Below are 26,870 nucleotides of genomic sequence, written 5' to 3'. Positions count from 1 at the left end.
TTTGGGTAGCAAGCTGTGATGTCATCAGTGGCTAAAGCTGCCATGTGTTAGGTTGGCACTGATTCTACCTTTCCATTTCTTCAAGTAGAAGTAGAAAATGAAATCCTCTCAAAACTAACATGCTGCAAGTAACAACTGGAAATCAAGCTTCCTTCCTTCTCACCTAACAGACCCAGCTGGTCTCTGTGTTTCTCATTTTAGCCCAAACCTACATGAGATTCCTAGAGCAGAAGGAAGCTTATTCTTCAAGGCAGAATTCATAGATATGGTTATCCATTCACCTCTGAGAATTAAAGCCATCACTCTGCTTTTTGACTGGTTTTCAATTTGTGGTGGTGCCCTCTCTTACAGGAGGATAGATTCCTCAAAGAAGAATACACCTAGGTGGAGAAAACTTCAAGGAGTGGGTTTTCCAAAGTGAAATGGAATTCTGGCCTGGACATCCTTGAGATCATGATCAGCAGAGTGGGGAAATTCTTTGCTATGTCCATTCACATCCTTTCCTTTTTGTTCATTGTATTCCTTCCTTACATAGTGCTCTGTGCTCTCCTTCTGTTGCACACACACAAGGCATGTCTGTGATTGAGGCTGTTTGTGTACCACTGCAGTATCTGGAGTTGCCTTTGTCTCCATCTCTAACCAGAAATTCAGATGCAGAGTGAGGAGGAGACTGCCAGCCTGCCACACAGGGCTTGGGCCCCTTGCTCCTTTACTTTTCTTCAGTGCAGGAGCAGCCTTAAAGAGAGCTGTACTGGGTAGTATTATTTCTTTTGGATTTGAGTGCTTGGATAGCAAAAGAAATACATATTTTTTTTCTTATAGAATGGATTGAGGAGGCACTACATAAAGTCAGCAGCAACTTTCTTGGCTCTTGTTACATGTCAAGATGAGTCAGAATATTTAGGGCCATGTGTTAAATTTTTTAAAAAATTAAAAGTATTTATTTATTTGAAAGGCAGAGTTACAAAGAGAGAAGGAGAGATGTAAATTATTTATCCACTGTTTCACACCCCTAATGGCCACAGAACCTGGGGTTGAAACTGGATTAAAGTCAGGAGCCAGTATCTTCTTCCACATTTCCCATGTGGGAGTAGGAGCATAAGCACCAAACTTTGTAGCTTTCCTAGGCACAGCTGGGACATGAACTCATGCACAATATGGAATACCAGCATCACAGGCAATGGCTTTCCCACTATGCTCTACTGTCTGTTTATTATTATTATTATTATTATTATTATTATTTGAAAGAGAATTAGAGAGAAGCAGAGGCAGAAAGAGAGAGGGAGAAAGGCCTTCCATCTTCTGGTTTACTCCCAGATGGCTGCAATGGCTGGAGCTACCCTGAACTGAAGCCAAGAGCCGGGAGACTCTTCCAGTTATCCCACATGGGTACAGGGGCCCAAGGTCTTGGGTCATCTTCTACTGCTTCCCCAGACCTTAGAAGAGAGCTGGATCAGAAATGGAGCAGCTGAGACTCAAAGCAGCACCCACATGGGATGCCAGTAGTGCAGGCAGCAGCTTTCCCTGCTGGGACACAGTACCAGCCCCTCTATCATCTGTTTTATGGAAATATTTAAGGGACAGTAGAAGGCCATTCAGGCCCTTCCTACAATACATTTTGAAATAGTGATTGACAGTCCACAAGACTGCTTCCAAAGGGAGAGAGCTGCAGGGACAGAGAGGCAGTGATATTGAAAGGGTATGAGGAACAAGGGAAGATGGGAAGGCCAGAAGAAATCTTGAAAAGTATTCCAAAGGATAAAGTAATAGGACACAGGTCATTTGTGCAGGTTTCCATTATAGGGTTTTCCTTTTTTTTTTTTTTTTTCTTGTTAATTAGAGATAATTTCTAACATGATTTGTGATATACTGGACTCACTTTTCAGTTTTCTTCTTACAGATAAGATGTGCTTATAAGATGTAGAGGGGCTGGTACTGTGGCTTTGTAGTTTAATCCTCTGCCTGTGGCACTGGCATCCTATATGGGCACCATTCTAGTCCCAGATTCTCCTCTTCTGATCCAGCTCTCTGCTATGACATGGGAAAGTAGTAGAAGATGGCTCAAGTGCTTAGGTCCCTGTACCCAAGGGGGAACAGAGAAGCTCCTGGCTCCTGGTTTCAGATCAGTGCAGCTCCCTCTGTTATAGTCATTTGGGGAATGAACCAGCAGATGGAAGACTTTTATCTCTGTCTCTTCCTCTCACTGTCTATAATTTGAGCTCTCAAATAAATAAAATCTTAAAAAATAAGATGTAGAGAAGTACTGGAATTAAATGCAATAGTACACTCCTAAATATGCAGTTAGCATTAAATTTTTGTTGAGAAAGGGATGAGCTTGGCTTTATGTGTGTCTTGCTTAGAGCAGAATTTTTGACTGAATTTGAGACAATTAAAAATCAGTTTCATAGTTGAAACATTGACCATTTTTACTGCTGCAGCCTCCCCCTCACTCTGTATCCCTATGCAGATAGTCCACATGAGAGTACAATAGAAAGAGAGGCCTGCATATCTGGAGTAATGCAAATAAGCCCTTTGCTTAAACCAGGGGATTGATCGACTGGAGTTCTTTGTGATTCAGTTTGCATTTTTCTGTAGAGTGAAATATAGTGATTTGGGTAAAGTATCTTGTCTTCTAGTAGATGATTCCAATTGGCTTTCTTATCCATCTACCTGGCATCACAGGTGATTCCCAAGACAGGTGTTGCGCTCTATGGAAAAAAAAAGTAGCCTTTTCAGAGTTGATGTATTTCTCCTGGATAATTAGAGAAATATTTTGTAAGAAGCAGTTCATGGAGGATGTGTACTTCCCTAGAAATGAGACAGAAGTGATTCCCTTTCCTTGCCCCTCCCTGAGCTAGTTCCTGAGGCTTATTGATCAGGGCAAGAATGCTAATATTTATAGGCCAATTATGAATGATGCATGTTTGTCTTACACATGAGATGTCGACAGATCTGTTTCTCAAGGCCTTTAAGATAAAATAAGCAAATTTTGCAACAAAAGAGAAGGTTGGCATTGCCTGTTGCCTTGGTCTGGGATCTGTGCATTTATTATACACTTAGTACTCTGACTCCTATTGTGCGCATCTCCTGATGGTTCTTTTTTGGCCATTCCTGTGTCCAGATTCCTTAATGGGTGACAATCTTTGTCCAGACTGCCAGTCTGATAACTCAGCCCAAATTGGAGTTGACTAGTTTGTGTACTCACTTCAGGATTAAGGTGGTCCAAAACTGCCAATGCCCAATGACTGGGCTGCCTTTATGCTCACTCAAGAGATAAGACTCTGGGAACAGGTCCCAAGTGGCTTTGCTTGGTTCTCTTCCCTTGATCTCCTTGGTGACCAGGCTGATTCTCAGATAGACAGGGAACTTGTTGGCTCACAGAAGTCTCCAGATTTCTGTTTTGCACTCATCTGCAAAATATTTGAGTTTTCTCTTGGATCTCAAAAGTCCTGAGTAGGGAGTTTTATTTTGTATTGAGATGTGTCTTTATAAAGACAGGTGTCATTGAAGACTGTGTGTCCTCAGAATCAACTGATCTCATCCAGGCCTGCCTGGAGTTTTGGGATCCTGGCTTCAGGCTGAACATTGCCTGCTGTTGTGAGCATTTGGGTGTGTACCAGAAAATGGAAGAAATCTCTCTCCCTCTCCATCTCCCTCTACCTTTCAAATAAAATGAAAAACAGATAAACATTGGAAAAAGTGTGTTTTGCCTTGTGTCCTAAGGAAAAAGTAATTACTGTTGTTATAGCTAGAACTCATTTGTACACTTCACAAATACTCACAAATCTCAGGTTAAAGGCTTGGTGGTCACTACTGGCTGGGCTGCCTACTCAGCTCCCATTCTGTAATGCATCCCCTTCCATCATCTGCAGTTCACTTTGGGTGCTCATAAAACACCAAACTGCCTCTTGACTTTGCATCCCTATGTTCTTTATACATAGCTGGGCCACAATCTCATTTTCTTTAGCAGCATGCTAATTTTTATGAGTACTTCATAGGCAAAGAATAATGGGGACATTGATTTTTTCTGAGCTTTTGCCCTAAGTGGTTTATTTTATGAAGCTGATTCTGGGTACTGTATAGAATTTTGTTGGATCAGAAGTTGGGGTGCAGAGGTTGACATTAGAGAAATAGGGCTAGCACTGTCACTTCCACCCTGCAACCCATGCCTGCCTTTGGATTCTGCTTTCATAGAGTGTTGGAATGAGGCAGTAGTGATGCAATAAAGGAATGAACTTTCAATTGTTAAACATTTTTATTTTTATTAATACAAAGAGAACAGATTGTATAAGATTGTAATTCCAGAAGAACATTACCATACTTTTCTATTTCCCCCTCCTTTCTTCCTTTCTCTTTTTAAGGATTTAATAAGCTGGCTTTTTTTCCCTAACCTAGTCTTTACCCCTTCACCTCCAGCCTTCCTGTCCATTTGCTCCTACTTTACAATCTAGTACTTTAAGATTTTTCCCCCTTCTTTCATGCATGTTTTTGCCTACTCCTACTCCAATTCCAAAGAAGGAAAAATGAATAAAAAACATGAGATAGTGATTCAAAGACAGGAATCCTATCCAGAAATATGGAAAAAAAAGTTACCTCCTTTTTCTTTTTATTAATAATTTATTTATTGACTTACCTTTCTGGAAGAGGCAGCTGGAAGTTCTCTGAGGTCTTTCCTTAGAATGTGAGGAGAGCCAGACATATTGGATAGACTCTTTACAGTCTGTTTTACTGTGAGAGATGCTGTTCCACTTGCCTGTGGCAGAAAAAAATGTGATTTCAATGATTTTTTTTCTGTATTACTACTAATTTTTATGATGAGTCTCATCTTTATCAATGGATAGAGACCTGTCAAATTTGCCATGAGCAAAAAATTTCACAGACACAACTGCTTCCAGAGGAGATGCATGCCTCTTCATTTCCACATGGCCTTCCCCTGAGATCTCCAGGTGGCTTTCCTTAGTCTCCTGGAAGCAAAGAGAAGATTCCAACCACAGAAAAAGCTCACTATGACTGTGATGTTGTTTCTTGGAAGTTCCTGTCCAAAAAGTAATCATTTAAGAACATCAGGGGCATTTCATTAGTTTCACAGGAATTTCTTCTTCCTGGCTTCAGTGGAGAGGAAAAATAACCACAGTTGAAGCATGATTCTAGGCAAAGCACAATTATTTATCTGCATAACAAAAATCCTCAATTTTTTCTGCACATTGTTAGTCTTACATGGGTTAGAAAAAAATGCCATTTAATGTCTTAGAACTCTCTAATGTTAAAAAGTACAAGAATTAAAAATTGCTATTATTTTATGCTCTTATAAAGCTGCAAAAGCATTAACATTGTGCATTTCTGGGTGATTTGGAAACTAAATTCGAAATCAACTACATTGACTGATTTTGCAGAGTAGGAAGAAAATAATTGGTTTATTAATTATTTATAAAGAGAGACTATGAAAGAAGCTATTCATTGGTACCAATTGTCTAAGCTTTAGTGTATATGAAACTATGATTTATTTATTTATTTGTTTGTTTATTTATTTATATTTGACAGAGTTATAGACAGTGAGAGAGAGACAGAGAGAAAGGTCTTCCTTCCGTTGGTTCACTCCCCTAATGGCCACTACAGACAGTGCTCTGCCTATCCGAAGCCCAGAGTCAAGTACTTCCTCCAGTTATCCTGTGCAGGTGCAGAGAACCAAGCACTTGGGCCACACTCCACTGCCCTCCTGGGCCCAGGAAGAGGAGCAAATGGGACTAGTACCCGGCACCCCAACTGGGACTAGAACCCAGGGTGCTGGTGCCACAAGTGAAGGATTAGCCAAGTGAGCCATGGCATCAGCCTATGATTTATTTTATTTTATGAGTTATGTCCACTTGAAGTTGTGAAAGGAAACCTACAATGGTGGTTGTAATTCACTTTAACAGACTTCTTGAAGGATTTTATTTATTTCTTTGAGAGGCAGAGTTACAGACAGTGAGAGGTAGAGACAGACAGAAAGGTCTTCCATCCATTGGTTCACTCCCCAAATTGCCACAACAGCCAGAGTTGCTTGATCCAATGCCAGGAGCCAGGTGCTTCTTCCTAGTTGCCCATGGGTGCAGGGGCCCAAGCACTTGGGCCACATTTTACTGCTTTCCCAGGCCATAGCAGAGAGCTGTAGTGAAAGAGGAGTAGCTGGGACCAGAACCAGTGCCTATATGGGATGCCAGTGCCACAGGTGGAAGATTAACCTACTGTGCCATCGCACTGGCCCCACAATTCTCTTGAAAACAGAAACATTTATTCCTGAGTCTTTTGATGAGTTAGGCCAATGAAGTCCTGACAGGGCACATTTGTCTCTAGAATTAGAGGTATGCTCATCATTCTCATACTGTGTTCTGTTGCTGTTCAGCCTGTGACAGTGACATGGAAATAAAAAAACCAGATATTGAGCATGTGGTTACCCGACAAGGAGTCTTATCTTGTCTGCATCTGAATAATTTTGATAGCCAGGTGTTTTTAAGTTGCTAAATATTCTCCTAATTTGTATTTATTTAAAGACTATTAACTCAGTATGACAATTTTTGTTATAATAATTTGATTGCTGATAAGGAATTTACAAATTCATACCTTAACTAGAAGTTTTACTTTGTAACAATCACAGACTAGCAGAAGTCATAAACCATTAACCCTCATTTTTCTTTTTTTTTTTAATTAATTAATTAATTTTTTTTTTTTTGACAGGCAGAGTGGACAGTGAGAGAGAGACAGAGAGAAAGGTCTTCCTTTTGCCATTGGTTCACCCTCCAATGGCCGCCACGGCCAGCGTGCTGCTGCCGGCGCACCGCACTGATCTGATGGCAGGAGCCAGGAGCCAGGTGCTTTTCCTGGTCTCCCATGGAGTGCAGGGCCCAAGCACCTGGGCCATCCTCCACTGCACTCCCTGGCCACAGCAGAGAGCTGGCCTGGAAGAGGGGCAACCGGGACAGAATCCGGCGCCCCGACCGGGGCTAGAACCCGGTGTGCCGGCACCGCTAGGCAGAGGATTAGCGTAGTGAGCCACAGCGCCGGCTAACCCTCATTTTTCTAAAATAAGAGGTTGTAAGTGATATGAATATATAAAGAATATATTTTTTAAGATTTTATTTATTTATTTGAGAGGTAGAATTACAGACAGAGAGAGGGAGAGACAGAGAGAAAGGTCTTCCTTCCATTGGTTCACTCCCCAGATGGCTGCAATGGCCAGATCTACATGGATCTAAAGCCAGGAGCCAGCTGCTTCTTCCTGGTCTCCTATGCAGGTGCAGGGGCCCAAGCACTTGGCCATCTTCCACTGCTTTCCCAGGCCATAGCAGAGAACTGGACTGGAAGAGGGGCAGCCGGGACTAGAACCAGCACCCATACAGGATGCCGGCACCACAAGCAGAGGATTAACCTCTGCACCACATCACCAGCCCCAAGTACGTGAAGAATTTAGAACAGAAAATCTACCAACCTCATGGAGTTTATCTCCCTTTCAAAACTTTTAATAACCTTTGGGATGGAGAATGCTAACTTAAGGTACTGTAATTAAATTCACACAAACAAAAGATGTTTTAGTATGTTTTACTTCATTATTTAAGTTAGATACTGTTAGGAAATTCTAGATTATTTTGTGAGTAAATTGTAATTTCTTTTCACAAGTGTATTTGAGTAGAAACACAAGCTTTTATAATCAATTATTTATGTTTGAAACATATGCTTATGTATGTTTTGTATTAAAATAACAGCATTTTATGAAGTTTAGATACATCTTGTTCAATACAAGCCTATACTTTTTTTAAGTTTTATTTAAAAAGAATCTTTGTATTTATTTTTTTAATACAGCAAACTCAGGTGATACCTTAAGTCCATAATTTCCCATAAAATTGATTAACTTAATAATTGAGTATCTTAAGTCTTATAAATCTTCTGAATCATTCATAGTTATGCACTCAATGGAATGAACTCCTCAGCAGCTGAGAAGAATCTTAACTTAAAAGCACCAACTCTTCAGGCTAGGCTAGGCTATTTTTCATTCTCTAAGACATGCAGTCAGACTGCTGATGCAGCAAATACCAATTCACCTTAAGCTTCAATGTATAAGAAAAAGCATTTGGGAAACCCACATTATTAATATTAAGTCTGAAAGCATTTCTACCTCTTTACTGAATGACTTTCCCTTCTGTCAATGTTAAACTCTAATGAATAAAAATTGTGTATTGAACATAAGTTTTTCAGGTTAATCTAGCACTTTAGGACATTTGTTTTTGTTTTATAAGCCTTAAGGAAAACAAAAAGGTAATCTCTAATCTAGACAATTCTGGAATCTTTCATTAGATTTAGAATTTTACAGCAAAGTAATATGATCTGTCCAAATAGTATGCCTTTTAAAAAATTCTCTTCATGTATGTAAATTAATAAAACTTATTTCCAATATATATTTTCTGTATTTTCATTTGCTGAAGCAGGGTTCAAAGGGTGTTTTTAGGATTTTGCCAACATCAGCCCTATGTACCCATAAATTATTGGAGCCATTAAATGGACAATAAAAACTGGTTGAAGCTACCGATAAATGCTTCAAAAGGAATCTGAATCTTTTCCAGGTGTCTTTTTAGGTCATTAAGGTGATTGATAACATCCCAAAACCCTGTAGTTTGGAACATACACCCTAGCGGTTTGGACCCTACACTTTAGCCAATCATTTTAAAAAGCATCAATCCCAAAGCCATCTAACCACCTTTACTAGGTCTATTCCCACCACTGGATTTACTAATCAATTTTAAGAGACGTTCTTTAAATTCTCGCAGAATGAGATGAGTTGCTGAATGGTGCTATAATATGTAGAATGTCTCTGAAAACTCTATATAAACCCTACAAAGTATACGGGATGGGTCCTCATCAGATGACCACTGTGATGATTGGAGGAGTGGACCCTAGATCAAGCTAGAACAATAAACCTCTTTGCTTTTGCATCATTGAAGTCTGTCTTTGGGATAATTGAGTCCCATCCAAGTTCGGTCTAACAGAAAGAGAGTCGGCCTCTGCCATCCGCTATTTCACTCCCTAAATGGCCGCAATGGCCAGAGCTGTGCTGATCTGAAGCCAGGAGCCATGAAATTCTTCCAGGTTTCCCACATGTGTGCAGGGACCTAAGGACTTGGGCCATCTTTTTACTTTTTTCCCAGGCCAGAGCAGAGAGCTGAGTCAGAAGTGGAGCAGCTGGGACTTGAACTGGAGCACATATGGTGTGTCAGCACTGTAGGCCAGGGCTTTAACCTGCTTCACCACAGTGCCAACCCCCCAACTATTTATTAAGAGCTCTTAACTGACCTGTTAATTTGATAAAAATTTATGACACTCAGGAGTTTTATTATCAATCTTCATTCTAGTTTGCATGGCATATAAATGACCCCCTTGGTGAAATACATAATGATCAAACAATGGCTGACAACAAACACCCCTCAGATCAATTCTTGAGCAACTATTCAGTAATAGGCCACCACAGGGTCCTACTTGTCATGCTCCTGAACCATCAGGTGATGCTGTATGTTCTTTTATTTTTAAATTTTTTTTATTTTTTTATTTTGACAGGTAGAGTTACAGACAGTGAGAGAGAGACAGAGAGAAAGGTCTTCCTTCTGAACATTGTTGGTATTTTGATTGAGATCATGTTGAATCTGTAAATTGCTTTTGAGGGGCTGGCACTGTGGAATAGTAGTTTGAGCCTCTGTCTGCAGCATTGGCATCTCATATGGATGCCAGTTTGGGTCCCAGCTGGTCCTCTGATCCAGCTCTCTGCTCATCGCCTAGGGAGGCAGTGGAAGATGGCCCAAGTGCTTGGGCTCCTGTATTCACATAGGAGATGAGGAGGAAGCTCCTAGCTCCTGGGTTCAGATCAGCCCAGCACCAGCCATTACAGCTATTTGGAGAATTAACCAACAGTTAGAAGGCATCGCTTTTTGTCTCTCCATCTCTCTGTCTATAACTTCCTCTCAAATAAATAAATGATTATAAAAGTAAAATTAAAAATAATTCCTATTGGTAGAATGGGAATTTTGGTGATATTAGTTCTTCCAATTTATAAACATCAAAGATTTTTCCATTTTTGGGTTTTCTTTTTTTTTTTCTTTAATGTTTTGTAATTTTTCTTATAGAGATCTTTCACACCCTTGACTAAATTTATTCCAAGGTAATAAAAAAATTTATGGTTATTGAGAATGGTACTGATTTGATAAGTTATTTTTCAGCCATGGCATTTTTGTATATATAATGGTTATTGATTTTTATGTGTTGATTTCATATTTTACAACTTTGCCAAACTTTCTTGTGAGTTTCAATAATCTCTTGGTGGAGTCTTTTGGTTTCCCAATATTTAGGATCATGTCGTCTGCAAACAAATTATTGGACTTTCTCCTTTCTAATTTGTTTTCCTTTGATTTCTTTTTCTTGAATTATTGCCATGGCTAAAACTGTCAGTAGTGTATTGAACAGCAGTTGTGATGGAGAGCAACTTTGGTTTCAGATCTTAGTGGAAATGCTTCCAAGATTTCCCATTCAATATGATGTTGGTTGAAGATTTGTCATATATTGCCTTGATTGTGATAAGGAATGTTCCTTCTATTCCCAACTTGCTTAAGGTTTTTATAGTGAAAGGTTGTTTTTTATCAAATACTTTCTCTTCATCTATTGATCATCATGTGGTTTTTATTCTTTAGTTTGCTAGTGTCACATATCACATTTATTGATTTGCATATGTTGAACTATCCCTGCATACCATAGGTACATTCCACTTGGTCCAGGTAAATTATCTTTATAATCTGTTGTTGAATTTTATTAGCTAGTATTTTGTTGAGAATTTTGGGATCTGTGGTTATCAGAGATATTCTTTAATTCTCTTTCTCTATTGTATCATTTTCTGGTTTAGAAAACAAGGTGACACTGGCCAAATAGAAGGAGTTTGGGAATACTCTTCTCTTTCAATTGCTTTGAATAGCTTAAGAAGAATTGGAATTAGTTCAATTTTTTTTTTTTTTTGACAGGTAGAGTGGCAGTGAGAGAGAGACAGAGAGAAAGGTCTTCCTTTGCCATTGGTTCACCCTCCAATGGCCATTGCAGCTGGCACGCTGTGGCCAGCGCATTGCGCTGATCTGAAGCCAGGAGCCAGGTGCCTCTCCTGGTCTCCCATGGGGTGCAGGGCCCAAGCACCTGGGCCATCCTCCACTGCACTCCCGGGCCATAGAAGAGAGCTGGCCTGGAAGAGGGGCAACTGGGACAGAATCTGGCACCCCAACCGGGACTAGAACCTGGTGTGCTGGTGCAACAAAGCGGAGGATTAGCCTATTGAGCCACGGTGCTGGCCAATTAGTTCTATTTTTAAAAGTCTGGTAGAATTTAGCAGTGAAGCTTTCTGGTCTTGGGCTTTTCTTTGGAGGGTTTTTGTTACTGATTCAATATCTGTTTTGGTTTGTGGTTTGTTTAGGTTTTCTATATGTCTTCATGGCTCAGCTTTTTTACCTAGCATGTGTCTTGATTTCTTCCAGGTTTTCTAATTTGTTGGTCATTGCATGTGATGCCCACATTCTATATTGCAGTGCTAATCTAAGTTTTCAGTGTTTCACTTCCAAACTAGTTTCCTGCTTAATATCTCTGGGAAGCATGGGGTAGTGGCTCAACTTCTTCAGTTCCTTTTACCTAAGTGCAAGATCTACTACTTATTAGGGGACCTGAGAGCCTGGTCCAGCCATAGCTGTTGCAGACATTTAGAGAGTGAACCAACATATGCAAGACCTCTTTTCCTCTCTCTCTTCACCCACTTTCTGTGTGTTTCTCTGCCCTTTCTAAAATCATTTTAAAAGTTATTTACTTCTTTATTTGAAAGTCACAGTTACAGGGAGAGAGAAAGAGAAAGAGAGACATAGATCTTCCATCATCTGTTTCACGTGCCTGGTGTCTCCACTGGCCAGTGTAGGGCCAGGTTGAAACCAGGAGCTTCTTTTGAGTCACCCATGGGGGTGGCAGGAGCCCAAGTACTTGGACCATCTTCCACTGCTTTCCCAGGCACATTAGCAGGGAGCGGGATAAGTTTGGAGCATCAATATCTGTGACATCCTCCTTGTAGTACAAGGATATAGAGCCCATCTTGCACAATTAACGTCCTATTTATGGGTGGGCCAAGTATAACAGCTTCCAGCTCTCAAGGTTTGGACTAGATGGGTTCTGAGGAATTGTGTTATAATAGATATTAATCCATAACTCTTGGTTTAAGCTTTTGTTAGCAGATAACGGCTGTGACTACTTTGGGTCTCTGGATTGTCACCAGTGAGGGCATCCAGATTAATAGTAATGAAATCAACAGTCAGCAGAATGGTGTCCAGCTGAACTTAAATGGTTTTACTTTATTATTGTTAGAATAGTGACCTCCTGCTGTACCCTGGCATCCGGACATAGACAGCAGACATTGGAAGCCATCCCCTTTGCCAGATGGAGTATGCTAAGTTTGGGTCCATCATCTATTAAGGAGGCCTTAGTAGCCATTCTCATGTTTTACTGTTCTATATCCATGGCCAAAGTCCTACTAGATAACAAGGTTTGTAGAATCACAGGCTCAAGGTGTGTAGGTGACTATTTTTCCAGTATAGCCCAGTTAATAGCCATCTAATTTAATTTTACTGAAACATAGCAAGGTTCCAAAAGAGGGTATTCCTTGCATCACAGCCCTTGAGAAGTAATGGATATCACAAATGATCCAGAGAATTTAGAAGGCATATGATCTCCACGAGTGAAGAAGTCACTGAGAGTACTAAGGATAGTGCCTACAGAATTCAATTTGACTTTTCATTGGAAGGGAGGCCGTATAAGCTGGGCTGATTTGTAGCATCCATGACAATTAATTTTTTTTTTAAATTTTTTGAGAGGCAGAGTGGACAGTGAGAGAGAGACAGAGAGAAAGGTCTTCCTTTGCCATTGGTTCACCCTCCAATGGCCGCCGCGGCTGGCGCGCTGCGGCCGGCGCACTGCGCTGATCCAATGGCAGGAGCCAGGTGCTTCTCCTGCTCTCCCATGGGGTGCAGGGCCCAAGCACCTGGGCCATCCTCCACTGCACTCCCTGGCCACAGCAGAGAGCTGGCCTGGAAGAGGGGCAACCGGGACAGAATCCGGCACCCCAACCGGGACTAGAACCTGGTGTGCCAGTGCCACTAGGTGGAGGATTAGCCTAGTGAGCCGCGGCACCGGCCGACAATTAATTTTTTAAATGAGGCATGCATTGCACCAAAACACAGGAAGGACTAAAAGGTATTAGCATTGTATGTTCTTCACAAGTGTGTCAAATAGTCTCATGAAGGGAGGAAGTCATCAGTGTGATATATTCTTGTGCTCCTGATAAAAGCTGGTACAGTTAAATTCTTTGCAAAAATTATGTTTGATGGTCAAGTCAATGAAATGCTCATGTATACTCTAGAAAAAGTGTCTTTCCAAAGTGAAGGCAAACTAGACTGAGGAGCTGTTGGAAAAGCTTTGAGCAAAAACACATTTGCCACTTTTGTAATAGTTAAGACAGGTCATTTATCTATTAAGAGGCATCAGATATGTTAATATTAGATATAAAGTATGGTGCACATAATCGATGGCATATAGCGTTAAGATTTTAGTAATCTACCATGAGATGCCATTTACTTTTTTCCAGATTCAACAGGTAAAATTGGGCTGCTAAGCGGGAAACAGCTGGAATAATCACCTTTTTGTTTATTAAGTTTAATGTAATAAATTTTAATGCATGAAGACATTGAGTTTCCTTTTATTATGTCATCTTAATTACTTAGTTTGGGACCTGTGGAGTGTTATTTTCCCTAGTTAAGTTGTAGCTTAAAATTTTTATTTTAATAATTACTTGCTGTGTTAGGCCATCTCTCCCACCTGTGGGATTTTTTGAGTACATCTGACTATTGGAAATTTAGGTAATACTATAGTTAAAATGAGATGTACCAAATAAATTATTTTTTTCTTCTGATACATATTTTGGAACTTTTCTAAAATGGTATTGAGCACCCTGTTTAAATTTAGGGGGATTCCCTGTGTAAGACTGTTATTTGAGCCACATTACTGATTACATCTAGGAAACTCTGTGAATAAGTGCATCTAGTACCTGGAAAAGTTGACGTCTTAAGCTGAAGAGACATAAGGATCAATGTCTTTTTATCTTTTTTAATTATATAATTTACAAATATGTTTTATATGTCTAAAAGGATGAAATTATGTACTTTTCAGAAATTTATACATATATACAACTATAATTTATAGATTTTACATTTTCATTCTTTAGGTTTTTAAGACTTATTAGGGCTGGCACTGTGGTGTGGGCAGAGGCCCACACACTTGGGCCATCTTTTGCTGCTATTTTCCCAGGTTCAATAGCAAGGAGCTGGATCTGGAGTGGAGAGACTGGGACACAAACTGGCACAAATATGGGACACAATTCCCATCTAGTAAAACTTGATCAGATAACACTGGTTGCTTCTATTAGTGATAAGTAGCTCAACCTTGACCTCAGATTTAGTCCTTGTAGGATCCTGAATTAGTTTCAGTCTGTGATTCTCACTCTCTTTATATCTTAGGGACTACATTTTTCATTATTGATTGAGTAAAATTGAATGTTAGAGCTCCTATTTCTAAGTGCTTGAAATTATAAATGCTGGTCAGAAGGTGTATTTAGGGCTTGGCACCATGGCTCACTTGGTTAATCCTCCACCTGTGGCACCAGCATCCCATATGGGCACCAGGTTGTAGTCCTGGTTACTCCTCTTCCTGTCAAGCTCTGTGCTGTGGCCAGGGAAGGCAGTGGAGGATGGCCCAAGTGTGTGGGCCCCTGCACCCCCATGAGAGACCAGGAAGATGCACCTGGCTCCTGGCTTTGGATCAATGCAGCGCTGGTGACAGCGGCCATTTGGGGAGTGAACCAGCACAAGGAAGACCTTTCTGTCTCTCTTACTGTCTATAAATCTACCTATCAAATAAAAACTAAGGTGTATTTAAAATCAGTGAGAGAAAATGAATTGTAAAAGATCAATCAACAACAATTGAGTGTTGCGTGCTGTCTTCCCACTTTCTTCTCAGGAATCCCCACAGAATTTTCAACCATAATTCTAAAATCAGCAACTCCTGCTGTCAGAAGTGTGTGGCTACCACTATGGGGAGCAATAATTTTTAGAAAGAACAAGGGAATTCACTATTTCATGATACTATTCTTGTTTGATGCCTACAACTTCATTTTCTGTTTACATTGTATGATGCTGGGAACTAAGTAATAATTTTATTCTGGGTCTGAGGTGAAGTTATGTAAGATTGAAGTTCAAGACTGAGGTCCTTCAATTTGCAGAGTTTAGTCACTGAAAGGCAATTACCAGATCAGTGCTGATATAGGCATTTGCATGGCACAATTCATACACTATACATAGAAAAAATGACCAATAGCTGTTCGCCAACAGTCAGTGGCCCATGAGACCATCACTCAAATCCTCAAGAGTTTGTCTATAATTTCATGGCAATTCTCATTTAGACTAGAAGAGGAGTAAAAGCAGGAGCTCCATGACACCCTAATATTTGTCTCTTGCCTAATTTGTGTCAGAAACCACTACTTAAGTGCAGTTTTTTTCTTAAATATAGCTTTGTTAAAAATATACAGATAACTGGATGTGATGGATAGATGAATTTCAGGATGATTTGGGTAAAGAATTTCTAGATAGTGCAGTTTTAAATATTCACAAAGATTTTACAAGGCATTCACCCTGTTTTCCAGCCATATTAATGCACCAAATTATTACTATTTTACTGTAAAATATGATCCATTGATGGCCCACAAATTCTTTTAATAGGTAAGATCAAGCATTATTTTAAAGGATTAAAAATGATTTATTTAGGATATTATTTTCTTCTTTAAACACTAAAGTTAAAGAGAGTCCGTGGAGGTTTTTTCTAAGTATCTGTAGAAGTATTTGAGGTTTTAGAACCATAATTTAATTATGAGAATTTAAAAAATATTGATATATATAATGACAATTTCCAAAAATTCTTTCCACATTTTAATTTCTCCACTTATAGTATGTTTCGTTTTGTTTCCTTCCTTCCTTCCTTCCTTCCTTCCTTCCTTCCTTCCTTCCTTCCTTCCTTCCTTCCTTCCTTCCTTCCTTTCTTTCTTTCTTTCTTTCTTTCTTTCTTTCTTTCTTTCTTTCTTTCTTTTTTGACAGGCAGAGTTAGTTAGAGAATGAGAGAAAGAGAGAAACAGAGAGAAGGGTCTTCCTTTTTCCGTTGGTTCACACCCCAAGTGGCTGCCATGGCTGGCATGCTGTGCTGATCCAAAGCCAGGAGCCAAGTGCTTCCTCCTGGTCTCCCATGCAGGTGCAGGGCCCAAGGACCTGGGCCATCTTCCACTACACTCCCGGGCAACAGCAGAGAGCTGGACTGGAAGAGGAGCAACTGGGACAGAATCCAGCAACTCAACTGGGACTAGAACCCAGGGTGCTGGTGCCGCAGGTAGGGGATTAGCCGTGTGAGCCATGGTGCCGGCCAACTTATAGTATGTTTCTTTCAAATGTATTTGCCAAGCCAGGAATTAATGAGGAATTGGAATATTATGCAAGCACTTCATGTGGTTAGACAAGTTTTATGTATCCTCGCTGTAGCCTAAGAGGTTGATTTTCTAGCAAATTTCTTCCTAATGGAGGTGTGCACTGTTTTATATGGAAAGTAGCTTCAGCAGCCCGTGATGTCAACAGGGAAAGATCATGGAAAGTCTCCTTTGTTTTCCTTCTCAGCATATGCCATTGCAACCACTCCCACCATCGTTAGAGAATTTCTGGTCCTGAAGCTGTCCTCATATTGCTCAAGGATTGTGTGATTGGTTTCTATGTCTGTGAATGTTAGTGTGGGGGTAAAAGGAACTTTGGAGAGCAGGGCAGGTTCCTGTCTCTTGATGGCATAGGTGCAGTTGTAGATTGGAGGCATTATAATCTCTCTTTCAGGTACACCCTTGGCTGGTTCAGGAAGGGATACTAGTGGTAGATCCTCAGTTTCAAAGCCATAGAAGGAATGAATAATGTTGGATTTTCAAGGATTTTTTTTTTTTGTCCGAAGATGAAGGGCTAGCGCTGTGGCTCAGTGGGTTAGTGCCCTGGGCTCAAGTGCCAGCATCCCATATGGGTGCCAGTTCTAATCCCGGCTGCTCCTCTTCTGATCCAGCTCTCTGCTGTGGCCTGGGAAAGCAGTAGAAGATATCCCAAGTCCTTGGGCCCCTGCACCCATGTGGGAGACCCAGAAAAACTGGCTCCTGGCTTCAGATTGGCACAGCTCAGTTGCAGCCATCTGGGGAGTGAACCAGTGGATGGAAGACCTCTCTCTCTGTCTCTACCCCTTTCTGTAAATCTGCCTGTCAAATAAATAAATATAAATCTTTTTTTAAAAAAAGAAGATGATGTGTCTGACAGACCAGTGGGTCTCCAGGTAATCAGAAAGGGTTTCTAAAATTTCTGTAGACAACTAGTCTCATACAAATGGCCGTGGGATGGAGATGGGTATTCAGACCATTTGAGCTGAATTGTATATGAGCTGAATGTAGGTTGCACCTCTGTCACTGTTTACTCATCTCTAAGATGAGTATAGCAACAATACTAGTGAAATGTCTTTACTGTGAGATATGTGCATGCTGACTTACACTGTGTTGCAATTGCATTTATGGGGTTTCTGGTGTGTCTTCTTTAAATGAAGTTTCTCATTTCCTGCACTGTATAGCCTGCCCCGTGCTACTCATTCAAAGTTACAGAACTTACACAATACATAGTTTCTGGGAACCTGGAAGTTTGGGTACTGGGGGACAGTCCCATTTCCTTTGGAAGTGAGAAGCTTTTATGGCATTTGAAGAAGGGAGCTCAATAAATAGGAATCTTTTCTAACAGAATACAACTTAATGCTCTCTAAGATAATACCTTAAGGCTCAGAGCAGAGACAAGACTCATTAAAAAGTAAAGATCCTAGTTGCATGGTTCAAGCAGTTATGGGGCATACTGACCAGAGAAACAAGAAGTACTTGATATTACCTTACCTCATCCATTAGTTTTCAAAACTTGGTGGTAATAGAAGTTCTGGACCAGCATTCAAAAGAGCGTTGTGAGTGGATTAGAAAGACAGTGGTCTTAAGGGTGCATCCTGGGGTGGAGGGATAACCTCTCCAATCTGAGAGTCACTATTTGCATTGCTTCCTACCATATGCCCATTACATCATTCCACTATCAGCATCTCTAGAAATGGAGGTCTGTAAAATCTGGTTTGTTATATACTTGGTACCTGGGCTATGCTTCTGCCCACTGTATTCTTTTTCTCTTTAACTTTTATTTAATAAATATAAATTTCCAAAGTACAGCTTTTGGATTACAATGGCTCCCCCCCCCCATAACTTCCCTCCCACCTGCAACCCTCCCATTTCGGGCTCCCTCTCCCATTCCATTCACATCAAGATACATTTTCAATTATCTTTATATACAGAAGATCAATTTAGCATATATTAAGTAAAGATTTAAAGTTTGCACCCACACAGAAACACAAAGTGTAAAGTACTGTTTGAGTACTAGTTACAGCATTAATTCACATTGAACAACATATTAAGTACAGAAATCCTACATGGGTAGTAAGTGCACAGTGACTCCTGTTGTTGATTTAACTATTGACAGTCTTGTTTATGGCATCAGTAATCACCCTAGGCTCTTGTGTTGCTAAGGCTGTGGAAGCCTTTTGAGTTTACTGACTCTGATCTTATTTAGACAAGGTCATAGTCAAAGTGAAAGTTCTCTCCTCCCTTCAGAGAAAGGTAGCTCCTTCGTTGAAGGCCTGTTCTATCCATTGAGATATCACTCACAGGGATCTTTTATTTAGGCTTTTATTTTTTATTTATTTATTTTTTTCCAGTGTGTCTTGGCTTTCTATGCCTAAAATACTCTCATAGGCCCTTCAGCCAAATCCAAATGCCTTAAGGGCTGATTCTGAGGCCAGAGTGCTGTTTAGGACATCTGCCATTCTATGAGTCTGCTGTGTATCCCGCTTCCCATGTTGGATCTTTCTCTCCTTTTTAATTCTTTCAGTTAATATTAGCAGATACTAGTCTTGCTTATGTGATCCCTTTGACTTTTAATCCTATCATTATGATCAATTCTGAACTGAAATTGATCACTGAAATTGATCAAATTGATTGACTAGTGACATGGCATTGGTACATGCCACCTTGATGAGATTGAATTGGAATCCCCTGGCACATTTCTGACTCCACCATTTGGGGCAAGTCCAATTGAGCACATCCCAAATTGTACATCTCCTCCCTCTCTTATTCCCACTCTTATATTTAACAAGGACCACTTTTCAGTTAAAGTTAAACACCCAAGAATAATTCTGTGTTAATTAAAGAGTTCAACCAAAGTATTAAGTAGAACAAAAAAATACGAAAAGCGATAAAGTATTAAGTTGTTCATCAATAGTCAGGAAAAGGGGTGATCAAGTCAATGTTTCTCAAAGTGTCCATTTCACTTCAACAGGCTTCCTTTCAGGTGCTTGGTTAGTTGTCGCCAATCAGGGAGAACATATGATATTTGTCCCTTTGGGACTGGCTCAATTCACTCAGCATGATGTTTTTCAGATTCCTCCATTTTGTTGCAAATGACTGGATTTCATTGTTTTTGACTGCTGTATAGTATTCTATAGAGTACATGTCCCATAATTTCTTTATCTAGTCTACTGTTGATGGGCATTTGGGTTGATTCCAGGTCTTAGCTACTGTGAAGTGATCTGCAATAAACATTATGGTGCAGACATCTTTATTATTTGCCAATTTAATTTCCTTTGAGTAAATTCCAACGAGTGGGATGGCTGGGTTGAATGGTAGGGTTATATGCAGGATTCTGAGGAATCTCCAGACTGAATTCCATAGTGGCTTTACCAGTTTGCATTCCCACCAACAGTGGGTTAGTGTCTTTTTCACCACATCCTTGCCAGCATCTGTTGTTGGTAGATTTCTGTATGTGAGCCATTCTAACCAGGGTGAGGTGAAACCTCATTGTGGTTTTGATTTGCATTTCCCTGATTGCTAATGACCTTGAACATTTTTTCATGTGCCTGTTGGCCATTTGGATTTCCCCTTTTGAAAAAATGTCTATTGAGGTCCTTGGCCCATCTCTTCAGTGGGTTGTTTGTTTTGATCTTGTGGCGATTCTTGATCTCTTTGTAGATTCTGGTTATCAACCCTTTATCAGTTGCATAGTTTGCAAATATTTTTTCCCATTCTGTCAGTTGCCTCTTCACTCTCCTGACTGTTTCTTTTGCAGTACAGAAACTTCTCAATTTGATGCAATCCCAAGTGTTAATTGTGGCTTTGACTGCCTGTGCCTCTGGGGTATTTTCCAAGAAGTCTTTGCCGGTGCCAATGTCTTTCAGGGTTTCTCCAATGTTCTCTAATAATTTGCTGGTGTTGGGTCATAGATTTAGATCTTTAATCCATGTTGAGTGGATTTTTGTGTAAGGTGTACAGTAGGTGCCTCCCTAAGGTGTAAGGTAGGGGTCTTGCTTCATGATTCTGCACGTGGAAATCCAGTTTTCCCAGCACCATTTATTGAATAGACTGTCCTTACTCCAGGGATTGGTTTTGGATCCTTGATCAAATATACGTTGCCTACAGATGTTTGGATTTCTGGTGTTTCAATTCTGTTCCATTGGTCTATCCATCTGTTTCTGTACCAGTGCCATGCTGTTTTGATTACCACTGCCTGTCATATGTCCTGAAATCTGGTATTGTGATGCCTCTGGCTTTGTTTTTGTTGCACAAAGTTGCTTTAGTTATTCGAGGTCTCCTGTGTCTCCATATGAATTTCAGCACCATTTTTTCCAGATCTGAGTAGAATGTCTTTGGTATTTTGATTGGTATCACATTGAATCTATAAATTGCTTTTGGGAGAATGGACATTTTGATGCCATTGATTCTTCCAATCCATAAGCATGGAAGATTTTTCCATTTTTTGGTATCCTCTTCTATTTCTTTCTTTAAGACTTTGTGATTCTCATCATAGAGATCTTTAACATCCTTGGTTAAGTTTATTCCAAGGTATTTGATTGTTTTTGTGGCTGCTGTGAATGGGATTGATCTTAGCAGTTCTTTCTCAGCCATGGCATTGCTTGTGTATACAAAGGCTGTTGATTTTTGTGCATTGATTTTATATCCTGCTGCTTTGCCAAACTCTTCTATGAGTTCCAATAGTCTCTTAGTGGAGTTCTTTGGATCCCCTAGATAAAGAATCATATCATCTGCAAAGAGGGATAGTTTGAGTTCTTCCTTCCCAATTTGTATCCCTTTAATTTCTTTTTCTTGTCTGATGGCTCTGGCTAAAACTTCCAGAACTATGTTGACTAGTAATGGTGAGAATGGGCATCCCTGTCTGGTCCCAGATCTCAGTGGAAATGCTTCCAACGTTTCCCCATTCAATAGGATGCTGGCCATGGGTTTTCATAAATTGCTTTGATTGCACTGAGGAATGTTCCTTTTATACCCAGTTTGCTTAGAGTTTTCATAATGAGATGTTGTTGTATTTTATCAAATGCTTCCTCTGCATCTATTGAGATAATCATATGGTTTTTCTTCTGCAGTCTGTTAATGTGGTGTATCACATTGATTGATTTGCGAATGTTGAACCATCCCTGCATACCAGGGATGAATCCCACTTGGTCTGGATGGATGATCTTTCTGATGTGTTGCTGCATTCTGTTAGCCAGAATTTTATTGAGGTTTTTTTGCATCTATGTTCATCAGGGATATTGGTCTGAATGTACTTTCAATGCTGCATCTTTTTCCAGCTTAGGAATTAAAGTGATGATGGCTTCATAGAAAGAATTTGGAAGGATTCCCTCTTTGTCAATTGTTCTGAATAGTTTGGGATTAGTTCTTTAAATGTCTGGTAGAATTCACCAGTGAATCCATTCGGTCCTGGGCTTTTCTTTCTTGGGAGGGCCTTTATTTCTGTCTCAGTTATGGGTCTGTTTAGGTTTTCTATGTCTTCCTGGTTCAATTTAAGTAGGTTGCATGTGTCCAGGAATCTATCCATTTCTGACAGTTTTCCCTGTTTGCTGGCATACAAGTCCTTGTAGTAATTTCTGATGATTCTTTTTATTTCTTCGGTGTCTGTAGTTATGTTTCCTTTTTCATCTCTGATTTTATTGATTTGGGTCTTTTCTTTTTTTAGTTAGTTGGGCCAGTGGGGTGTCAATTTTATTTATTTTGTCAAAAAATCCAGCTCTTTGTTTGGCTGATCTTTTGTAATTTTTTTTTTTATTCAATCCTGTTGATTTCTTCTGTGATTTTAATTATTTCTCTTCTACTAGATTTGTGTCTGTTCTTTTGCAGTTTTTCTAGATCCTTGAGATGAATTGAAAGCTCATTTATTTGATGTTTTTCCAATTTCTTGATGTAGGCACCTATTGCTGTAACCTTTCCTCTTAACACTGCTTTTGCTGTATCCCATAAGTTTTGATATGTTGTGTTCTTATCCTCATTTACTTCCAGAAAGTTTTTGATTTCTCTTTTGATTTCTTCTATGACCCAGTGTTCATTCAGGAGCATGTTGTTCAGTCTCCATGTGTTTGCATATGCTCTAGGGATTCCTGAGTTGCTAATTTCCACCTTCATTCCGCTATGGTCTGAGAAGCTGCATCATATGATTCTAATTCTTTTGAATTTGCTGAGACTTGCTTTATGGCCTAGTATGTGGTCAATCCTAGAGAAGGTTCCATGTACTGCTGAGAAGAATGTAAATGCTTTAGCTGTACGATTGAGAGTTCTGTAGATATCTGCTTGATCCATTTGGGCCATAGTGTCAATTAAATCTTCTGTTTCCTTGTTGATCTTCTGTCGGGTTGATCTATTTCTGAGAGTGGAGTATTGAAGTCCCCCAATACTATTGTATTGGAGTCTATGTCTCTCTTTTAAGTCCCTTAACATATCTTTTAAATAAACTGGTGCCCTGTAATTAGGTGCATATACATTGATAATTGTTATATCTTCCTGTTGAATTGTTCCCTTAATCATTATATAGTGCCCCTCTTTGTCTCTCTTAACAGTTTTTGTGTTAAAGTTTATTTTGTCTGATATTAATATGGCTACACCTGCTTTTTTTGGTTTCTGTTGGCATGGAATACATTTTTCCAAACTTTTACTTTCAGTCTCTATGCATCTTTGTTGGAAAGATGTGTTTCTTGTAGGCAGCAAATAGATGGGTTTTTTTCTTTAATCCATTCAGCCAGTCTGTGTCTTTTTTTTTTTTTTGACTTTTATTTAATGAATATAAATTTCCGAAGTACAACTTATGGATTACAATGGCTTCCCCCCCATACCGTCCCTCCCACCCACAACCCTCCCCTTACCCACTCCCTCTCCCCTTCCATTCACATCAAGATTCATTTTCGGTTATCTTAATACACAGAAGATCAGCTTAGTGTACATTAAGGGTTTCAACAGTTTGTTCCCACACAGAAACATAAAGTGAAAAATAATAGATGATTTTTTTTAAATGATGATGAAATCAGATCAGACCTATTGTCATGTTTAATCCCAGTGAGAGTCAAGTTGGGAATTGATAATTTCTTTTTTTTTTTTTTTTTTTTTGTTTTTTTTACAGAAGATCAGTTTAGTATGCATTAAGTAAAGATTTCAACAGTTTGCACCCCCATAGAAACACAAAGTGAAATATATTGTTTGAGTACTCGTTAGAGCATTAAGCCTCAATGTACAGCACATTAAGGACAGAGATCCTACAGGAGGAGTAAGTGCACAGTGACTCCTGTTGTTGACTTTACAAATTGATACTCCTGTTTATGGCATCAGTAATCTCCCTATGCAGCAGTCATGAGTTTCCAAGGCTATGGAAGCCCCTTGAGTTCTCCGACTCTTATCTTGTTTAGACAAGGTCATAGTCAAAGTAGAGGTTCTCTCCTCCCTTCAGAGAAAGGTACCTCCTTCTTTGATGACCTGTTCTTTCCACTGGGATCTCACTCACAGAGATCTTTTGCCAGAGTGTCTTGGCTTTCCATGCCTGAAATACTCTCATGGGCTTTTCAGCCAGATCTGAATGCCTTTAGGGCTGTTTCTGAGGCCAGAGTGCTCTTTATGACATCTGCCATTCTATGAGTCTGCTGAGTATCTCACTTCCCATGTTGGATCACTCTCCCCTTTATTTATTCTATCGGTTAGTGTTAGCAGGTACTAGACTTGTTTATGTGCTCCTATTCAGCCAGTCTGTGTCTTTTAACTGGATATTTGAGTCCATTAATATTCAATGTGACTATTGATAAGTAGTAGCTTTGCCCTGCCATTTTCCCAAAGATATTTCTAATATATGCTTTGAACTTCCTGTGATCTTTTACTGGGAGATTTTCTTCCTTCACCTTTTTTCATATTTATGGCCGTGTTTCTGTGTTTCTGTGTGTAAGACATCTTTAAGCATTTCTGCAGGGCTAGACGAGTAGTGACAAATTCTTTCAATGTCTGTTTGCTATGAAAGGTCTTTATTTCACCTTCATTCACAAATAATAGCTTTGCAGGAGATAATATTCTGGGATGGCAGTTTTTCTCTCTTAGTACCTGGGCTATATCTCGCCATTCCCTCCTAGCTTTTAGAGTTTCTGATGAGAAGTCAGCTGTGAGTCTAATTGGAGATCCTCTGAGAGTAATCTGACGTTTCTCTCTTGCACATTTTGGGATCTTTTCTTTATGTTTCACTGTAGTGAGTTTGATTACAACGTGTCATGTCAAGAATCTCTTTTGGTCATGTTTATTAGGGGTTCTATGAGCTTCCTGTACTAGGATGTTTCTGTCCTTCTTCAAATTCAGGAAGATTTCTGCTAGTATCTCACTAAAAAGGCCTTTCTCTTTCTCCAGGCCTTCAGGAACTCCTAGAACCTGAATGTTGGGTTTTTTAATAGTATCCTGTAGATTCCCAACAATATTTTTTAGATTTCTAATTTCCTCTTCTTTTCTTTGGTTTGACTGTATGCTTTCCTGTGCTCTGTCTTCTAAGTCCGGTATTCTCTCTTCTGCTTCACTGATTCTGTTTGTAAGGCTCTCTAATGTGTTTGGCATTTGATCTATTGAATTCTTCATTTCATTTTGATTTCTCTTCACTATCACAATTTCATGTTCTACTAATTGCTTCATTCAATTTGATTTTTCCTTAAGATTTCATTTTCATGAGAGAGAATTTCTACCCTGTCCAGTAAGGATTTCCGTAGTTCAGGAATTTGTTTTTGAGAACTTCTAAGTGTTCTTATCATATATTTTTGAAAATTGATATGTTGCATTTCTTCTATCTCATCACCTTTATAATCTTGGCTTGGGGTGTCTTGTTCATTTGGGGGCATCATAATGTCTTCTTTGTTCTTGTTTCCTCAGTTTCTGCATTTGTTGCTTGACATTATGGAATTATTCTTTGGTTTGGTTTTCTTCTTCTTCTTCTTCTTTTTTTTTTTTTTTTTTTTTGCTGTTGAGGTTTTTCTTGTTATACTATGACTCGATTAAGTGGACTTTCTGTTCTGCTTTTGATGGATCCTTAGAGGCTTGTGATGGGTGTGGCCAGAGAGTGCTGTTTGATTCTTCAGGGTTAAGGGTGACACACTCTGGTTAGGCATATTAAATTTTTTTCTCTTTCTGTGTTTTTTTTTTATTTTATTTTTTTTTTTTATTAAGAAGGGAAGTAATTCCACACAGCTGAGTGGAATTGAAGGCAGTCAGTGTCTGAGCTCTGGCCCCTGTGGGTATAATATTCATCTGCTCTGTCCCAAGGACCACACAAAGGATCTGTGCAGTCCTCAGTGAAAGCTCAAATTCCCCTGAAGTCTTCCACCAGGTTGCCAAGGTTACCAAGTTTGCGGCGTCTCCCAGGAGTACTCACATCTCAGGCACTCCATGAGTTCTCTCACATACCCTCAGGTTTTTTTTTTTTTCACAGTCACAGTTCATAAGCTCCCACACATCACTAGGTCCTAACTTCCTTTTATTTCTCCCACCAGAGTCAAGTTTTTCTACTTGGCTGAGGGCGGGTGCAGCCCTGAGGTGACACAGCTCTTACATATGTCCAAAATGGTGCCTGCTCTTTGTCTTGCTCACCTTTGTAAGGTGAGTGGAGAGAGAGAATCATGTTCATACTGGTTCCTTTTATTTTATTTTATTTTATTTTATTTTATTGATTTTATTTCTCTCTTAGTTAGCCTGGTGGACTTTCCCCCAGGGCTTCAAGCCTCATTCCCTCTAGGCTCTTCCTGCGACTTCCCTGCCAGTGTCTTGGGCTACTGAGGTTTTGCCTCACCTCCCTTTCCAGCACTGGTGTGTAGACTCAGCAGCTGGGGTCGTGCCCTCCATGTAGGTCCACCATGTCCCACTATTTCTGGAAGAGTTTCTTCTGCAGTTTTTTCCCCCTAACTCTTCCCTGAAACTACAGTATCTCCACTTTTATTAAACTATCTTTTCCTGGGCTATCAGTGTGCTCCCTCCCTATTCCACCATCTTGGAGGACTCCTGCCCCCTGTATTCTAATAGTCCTTCCTGGTAGCTCAAGGAAGTTTTGCCAGGATCTCTGTAAAAAAGATGAAATAAATTGTATTTCAGGAGAAAAGTGCTTTGTGTAGTGTCACATGATTTGTAAATACCCAGCACCTTAACTTCTGCCTAATGTTCTCTATCTTGCCACACTTAATTAAAAAACATTTATTTTTCAGATCCATTTCAGAAATTGTCACCAGTTCAAATAGTACTGCTTTAGAAAACTTTCAAGAGTATGTCTTCCCTTTTTCTACTAATGCTATGTTTGGAG

General features: G+C 39.7%; 1 protein-coding gene and 1 long non-coding RNA gene across 3 annotated transcripts in view; one reads left to right on the top strand and one right to left on the bottom strand.

Annotated features, from left to right (window-relative positions):
* Nucleotides 1-26,870, top strand: part of LOC127486179 (zinc finger protein 585A-like) — a 47,473-nt gene that overhangs the window by 5,381 nt on the left and 15,222 nt on the right. The window lies entirely within an intron of this gene.
* LOC127487728 (uncharacterized) lies at nt 2,564-5,817 on the bottom strand. 2 transcript variants are annotated; one of them, XR_007914813.2, is made up of 3 exons: nt 4,634-5,817; nt 3,206-3,410; nt 2,564-2,708 (listed from the first exon to the last, which is right to left on the bottom strand). It is a non-coding gene; the product is annotated as an uncharacterized lncRNA (long non-coding RNA). The 2 variants fall into 2 exon arrangements; XR_011386037.1 differs by lacking the exon at nt 3,206-3,410.

Source organism: Oryctolagus cuniculus, unplaced genomic scaffold (genome assembly GCF_964237555.1).
Source record: "Oryctolagus cuniculus unplaced genomic scaffold, mOryCun1.1 SCAFFOLD_54, whole genome shotgun sequence".
In the NCBI taxonomy this organism is placed as follows: Eukaryota; Metazoa; Chordata; class Mammalia; order Lagomorpha; family Leporidae; genus Oryctolagus; species Oryctolagus cuniculus.
Note: the sequence above shows the minus strand (reverse complement) of the source record. Positions and strands in the feature narration are given on the sequence as shown.